Consider the following 7,040-nt stretch of genomic DNA (forward strand, 5'->3'; position numbering starts at 1 on the left):
ACTTGTGTGAGATTACAATTTAAGTAAAAGTTCATTATCCAGATTTTTTATTCAACAGTCAACCTTGACCCCACACTGTACATTTTGAAATGTCTGCTTTGTACATCAGGATTGCTGTAACTTTATATAAATCAAAGCCAAGTGCTTTCAACATGCACAGTGGAGCAATACTTGCTTAGTGCTCAGGACATGGGAGTTAAGGACGAAGTAATGGCTCCAAGAGAACAGGAGTGACTTTATGTACATGCATGTTTGTGTGTGTGTATTGGTGTGGGTAGTAGATGTTTGCTCACATGCTAATAATGTAAATAAGCATCCCTGCAGAGAAAACCATTGTGCCTTAGCAACACCACCTAATTAGGTGGCAGGTACAGTATGTGGATGAGTTAATAAAAATGTTTCTGGTTTGCTTTTCCCTTGTGTGTGCATAATTACAGTATATACATAACTTTACATATTACATCATGTGAATGTGACTGTGCAACAATAAAGCTATAGGGTGTGTTCGAAAACCTAGTGAGCTGCCTTGCTGTCTTACTGTCTACATAGGCAGCTGCCTAAGTAGAGAGGATTCTAATCAGTTATTGACTCATAAGGCAGGTTATTCGAATGCGCTACTTAGACAGCGATAACATCGGGTTTCGCTTACTAAGCTAACACAGTTAGCATCATGCCATTCAAACCAATGGGATGAGGTGCCACAACGTGCTAGCATGTCAACTAACATCTCCCTCCATCTACCGAAAACAGTTAAATTCGCTGAAAAGCCCAAATTTGCTAATAAAAACACTTGTACACGTTTATACAAATTAAAAATTAATGATAATTTATTTAAGTTTGACAATAACCCCGTTAGGTTCTTCGAACCGTCCATCATGTTTTTTTATTTTTCTGTGAGAAAAGTTGTGCCGCAATGGATGCTGGGATTGCCTTCACTGCTAAGGAAGAATCGGATGCTCAGTTGCTCTTGAGTCAAAATAACATTGAAATTTCAAGATACCTTAGTAGACAGCATATTAGGGCATCTAGGATTTCGAACAGCCTCCTTCTCAGGAGCGCACATTGGATGACGTGAAATGCTGTCTATGTAGAGAGTGCACTAGGTTTTCAAACACCCATTATGTATAATTAAAATCCTACCAGATATAGATAGAAAAGCAAGAAATAGAAATATGCAAATAAAAATCACACACACATTCAAACACACCCACCAAGTCAGTTTTGACTTCTGGTGACCATGTGGACCATGTGTTTCTCCACAGCACTCTATCTTCAGTTCGGTTCTTCAGGCTTCTTAATAGCTTGTTTGTTATTCCTAACTGTACCCTGTTGCAATGTATCTTGTTACCTTGTTGTTGTATCTTGTTGCTGGCTGTCCTCTTCCTCTTTTAACTTCAGTTCCTCTGTGCATAATTGTCTCTTTCAATGAACTGGTTCTTTTTATAATGTGTCAAAAATAAAAGAGCTTAAATTAAATTGGGTTATCTAGGCTTCGAGTGAAAGGTTAGGTTTGATTTGGTTGAGGATTCATTTGTTTGTCTGCTTTCCTATATAAGGTGCTCTCAAAAGTCTTCACTAGAATGGCATTGTTCAAAGGCATCGATATTTTTTCTGTCCCACTATTGTATTGTCCAGCTTTTACATTCTTTAAGAACCACAGAGAAGACAATAGCAAATAAGGAGCTAACTCTAATCAGTTATGCAACACCAACTGAAACTAACACTACTGTATTTTGACTTATAATGTATGTTCTAATGTTTGTGTGGGTGTGTAGTTGTAGAAATTGTGAATTTGTAGAAATTAATACTGCAAATAAAAAATAAATAAAACCTCTCGCACACACCAAAGGATATGGATGATAACAGAACTTTTAGGAGCTGCTAACTGAGCTACTAAGCTAACTGTTCGCGTCACAAACACATTAATGTGTACTACATAGTGCACTAGATAGTGTGAAAGATAATAGATTTATGTTCCCTACATAGTGCACTAGATTGTAAATAAGAAAAGAATTTATGTTCCTTACCTAGCGCACTAGATAGTGTACTAGATAATAGACTTATGTTTCCTACATAATGCTTTAGGTAGCGTATTAGTTAATGGATTTAGGTTCTCTACATAGTGCACTAAATTGTATGTCAGATAACGGATTTATGTTTTCTGCATAGTGCACTAGATAGTATTTTAGATATGAATTTATGTTCCCTACGTAGTGCACTAGATAGTGAATTAGACAATTGGTTTATGTTCCCTACACAGTGCACTAGATTGTATATCAGATCACGGATTTATGTTCCCTACATAGTGCACTAGATAGTGTATTAGATATGAATTTATGTTCCCTACGTAGTGCACTAGATATTGTATTAGATAACGCATTCATGTTCACTACATAGTGCACTAGAAAGTATAACTAGATGATGATTTGTGTTCCTTACATAGTGCACTAGATAGTGTATTACATAATTAATTATGTTCCCTACACAGTGCACTAGACAGTGTATTAGACAATTGATTTATGTTCCCTACAGAGAAAATCTGTTTGCAGAGAAATCTGCAAACCCAATTAGAATAAACCAAATTACACAAAAACTCAGAACTAAATATATCTGAATTATTGGGAAACTGAAACCAAAACTCAAAGTAAAATGCAGTGTTATTTGGCCCTAAACAGACACTACAGTGCAGCAGATTATCTGAGCACAATATCCGACCCTAAATTAAGAAACACCCTGACGAGGTACAGACTGAGCGCACACGACCTGGCCGTGGAGACGGGGCGACACACCCGGTCCTGGCTGCCCCGGGAGGAGAGGTTGTGTCAGCACTGCACTCTCAGTACAGTAGAGACGGAGCTGCACTTCCTCACCCGGTGTACCAAGTACCACCACGTCCGCTCCCAATTCTTCCCTAAATTTGATAACATCATCCCCAACTTTACCTCCCTCCCAGACCCCGACAAACTGCCCCACCTACTGGGGGAGCACAGAGAGAGCTGCACACTAGCAGCACTCTATACACACACCTGTCACCAGGTGAGGGACAGTGGGTGACCATGTCTCATACACACACACACACACACACACACACACGCACGCACAAACTGATTGTTTTTCTACCTCATTAATGTAAATATTATACTTTTTATTGTTATTATTTTGCACTGTTTTTATTAATATTTTATTCTATTCTATATTTTTTGCACATGTAACTGTTCTGTATATTTTTGTTCTTTCTTATTTTTATTGTTAATATTTCTCTGTAACTTGCTTTGGCAATACGAATGTCCTTATTTGTCATGCCAATAAAGCTTCTTTTGAGTTTTTGAGTGTGTGTGTGTGTGTGTGTGTGTGTGTGTGTGTGTGTGTGTGTGTGTGTGTGTGTGTGTGTGCGCGTGTGTGTGTGTGTGTGTGTGTGTGTGTGTGTGTGTGTGTGTGTGCGAGGACGTGGCGCCATCTGTTGATTAAACAAGTAATACATCTCCACATGATGTTGCCATGGTACCAGAATGCAAACGGGAAACGCGGATCTACAAGTGAGGTGAAATGTTCCCGTGTTAAATGTTTGACATGAAAATAGGTTTAAAACTTCATTTTACCTGCGTTACCTCAGTTTTACCTCAGGTAAGCACGTTCTCATTTCTGTTAAGTGTCTTCGTTAAATTTCACTACATGCTGCGGGTTATTTACATTGTTTATGTTTGTCAGAAAACGTGCAGTGTTATTAATTACTGATGAGTATTCAAACTAATGACGACACACACTGGAACTTTATGATGTGGATTGGGACACAGCCATAGATGCTTTTATACTCAGGTTGGTAAGAACATAACAGAGTGTCTTATTATCGACTTGTGGAGAAATGTTGCAGTTCAGTTCTGACCACCGTTACTTCTACATGGTGCTGCTTCAACTTGGTATTAAGCTGTCTGGAACCTTCTGGAGAATTTAGACCTTTGTCTTTAATAAATGCTTCAAAATGCACTAAAACACACCAGCAAATTTGGAAACACACCAGCAAAAAAAAAAAAAAAAGTGAAAGCTGACCCATCTTTTTTTTTTTTTTTTAGTTTATGCATCTTTTTTATCCACTTACAATCCATGATGGCACAGTTTACAGTGATGCCCAAAGTGGCATCAAGTGAGGGGTTAAGGATCTGGGTTATGAGTATAGGTTTGTAAAAATGTAACTATAGCCGCTCAGGTGGTGCAGCGGTAAAAAGTACGCTAGCACACCAGAGTTGGGGTTTCGAATACATCGGTGTATTCGTATAACTGGTGCAACTGCGGCCCCTGCTGGCTGACTGATGGCGCCTGCACAGGGCTGAGGAATAATGCTGATGGGGGTGTGGCCCTCCGTACACAGTGCCCATCAGTGTATGAACTGGACTCGTGCAGGTGAAAAATGCAGCCTGTACTGACTGTACGTGCCGGACGGGCGTATGTCAGTTGAGAGGCGTCCTCAGTCAGCGGTGAAGGGTCGAATCAGTATAGAGGACGCAATCAGGGTAATTGGACAATTATAAGTGGGAAAAATAGAAAAAAAAAATGTAACTATACATAAAAACCACATCCAACGAATATACAAGATCAGAGAAGCATTAAAGCCAAGAGTTTACATTTGTGTACCTGCTCCTTGACTAACTTGACCCGCACAGTGGATTGTTTTCCATGCTCCAACGTACTCAGTTTTAACTTAACAGCTAATTAATAAGCCTGAAGATAATTGAAAAACATTTAAATGTGCAGGGTAATGCTAATCTAGGACCAGGCTTGGAAAACACTGCCATAAAGAATCAGGCTAAGAAGCAAAACAGCATTTTCTGAAACAGCAACGATGATGTAGGACTGAATTTTAGGATGCCGTGTACAAAAGCGTGGTGCCCCCATAGTCGCATGGTGCCCCCATGCAAACTCCACACAGAAAGGACATGGACCGCCCCACCTGGGGATTGAACCCAGGACGTTCTTGCAGTGCTACCCACTTAGCCACTGTGCCACCCTATGTACCTTTGTACAATAATTCATTTGCAATAGAATTACATCCCATTCTTGTTTTATTGCATTTTACAAATTTTTTACACAATTTTCTAACTTTTCCAGGGAATATAAACCCCTATAAAGCTGAAAACTTTAGTCAGATGTATTTGAAAAACTTGAAAGTCTATGATGGCCTGAGTATAAATAAATGCAGATACATGCTCTCACTAAATCCTGCTGAACTTTTTGTTGCAGAATGTCTTCAGTAACTTCAGTGCAAAGTAAGTATTTCTCAGAACCCGTGATTTCCATCTGCCATATAATTAATGTACAGCAAGTAGCTGTACACAAACTGGAACTGATCATTCCACCAGCATTGGTCATTAATTCAATTTAGTTATATATATGTAAGAATGCTTTTCAGTGCTGTATGTGTTTGTAGAGGATGCCTGTAGTGGGAAGAAGACAGAACGCAACCCGTTTAAGGTTCCTGATGACAGTGACATCTTTCACCTCAGAAACACAGAGAAAGCTCAACGAAAACTAGTATGTGGTCGACGTTTTACCTTTTTCCAGCCAATAAAAATGTACAAAAGCCCACAGAAATCACAGTAAATTACAGAAATGCAGTTTATAAACAGCTACAAAATGGGCACACTTGCTGATTATTGATTGGTATGGGCCAGCAGCAATGACCTATGGATAAATATGTGGGATGTTCTCCCTGTCCGAAAGATTCTAACGACATTTTGGTCTGGACCAGCAGGACTGGCTGTACGATAGGAAAGGACTTATTGAATTAACTCCTGTGGGGTTGAATTTACATTCAATGTAGTTTAGATTTTTGTGTTCTAATGTATTAACTGGGAGTTTGAGCATCTTTTATTTAGAATTGTAGTTAAATTGTTTTCTATTAAGGTAGATTAATAGGCACCTCACATCTGGCCTATTAAAATGTGCAAACAACAATACCTGTGTTACTTTTTATATAACTGTTACTTGTTATGAACAATACAATACAAGTTGAAGCTTCTAATGTAGCTGTTTTCTGTGGTCTGTCACAGATCCTCCCAGAATATTTATTACATTTTATAGCAGATCCAATTCTACCTTCAATACTTTAAAATAGTCAAGTATCAATGTCTTTTATTTTTGTTTTTGTGGTTAAATATCCCATTTAAACCGATATGTATTTAGTTTTAAAAGCTTTAAATCAGAACAAACACCAAAGCATTAAGTAAATAATTGCACAATCCATATGATATACAATGGCATATCCTTTATCTTCATAATCATTTTGAAACTCTATCATTGACGAATATGTAATGTAACGTCCTTAAGCCCAATAAACTGCAATGAAAAAAATGTCTTACTTGTAATTACTGGATTGCAATCCTACTAAAAGTTTACATGACGATGAATTTTTATGCAGGCAGTGAAACCCTTGTTTAAAATACTATATAAAAGACTATAAAAATGGTTGCATTCTTTTCACAAGACAGGACAACAGCACATTGTTCCCTTTATTTCATAATAAATGTTTTTTGGCACAGTGGTTTAACAACATGGGCCCAGTCATCCAGGCTTAAATAAGCAGTTTATAGTCTTAATTATACTGTTGCCTGGAGCTGCTGCACTTAGTTATAGTATTTTTTAACCAAACACATTGTTTAAACACATAAATCAAAGACAAGCTTTCCCCAGCCTCTTAATTGTCTTATTTCTAATTTTTGATTGCAAATCCTCTGCTGCTTTCATCACCCTTGCTCTGACCAAATAGAGTACCACACACACCCTCTGACACTTGTGCAGCTGATTTTTTACCTGCCAGTGGTGGAGTACCACAGGCATCCATATCTCATACAGTGAATAATTTACAACTTTGGCGGCACCTCAAGAAGCCCAGCAACCTCCCTCCCTCCCTCCCTCAGGTCTGGCCCTAACTGTGCCTGTTAGGTGTCAAGCTGAGATGGTGGGCTAACATGTTATAATTATAAAACAGAGGGCAACTTCATGGTATAATGATTTTAAAAAAGGATGTTTAACTTATGGTCAGGTGT

At 38.4% G+C, this 7,040-nt stretch overlaps 1 long non-coding RNA gene across 1 annotated transcript; it reads left to right on the forward strand.

Moving 5' to 3' along the window:
* Positions 1–3,342: 3,342 nt before the first annotated feature.
* Positions 3,343–5,524, forward strand: LOC134316256 (uncharacterized). Its single transcript, XR_010013068.1, has 3 exons — positions 3,343–3,624; positions 5,236–5,261; positions 5,423–5,524. It is a non-coding gene; the product is annotated as an uncharacterized LOC134316256 (long non-coding RNA).
* Positions 5,525–7,040: the final 1,516 nt, after the last annotated feature.

This window comes from Trichomycterus rosablanca, chromosome 6, assembly GCF_030014385.1.
Source record: "Trichomycterus rosablanca isolate fTriRos1 chromosome 6, fTriRos1.hap1, whole genome shotgun sequence".
Lineage (NCBI taxonomy): Eukaryota > Metazoa > Chordata > Actinopteri > Siluriformes > Trichomycteridae > Trichomycterus > Trichomycterus rosablanca.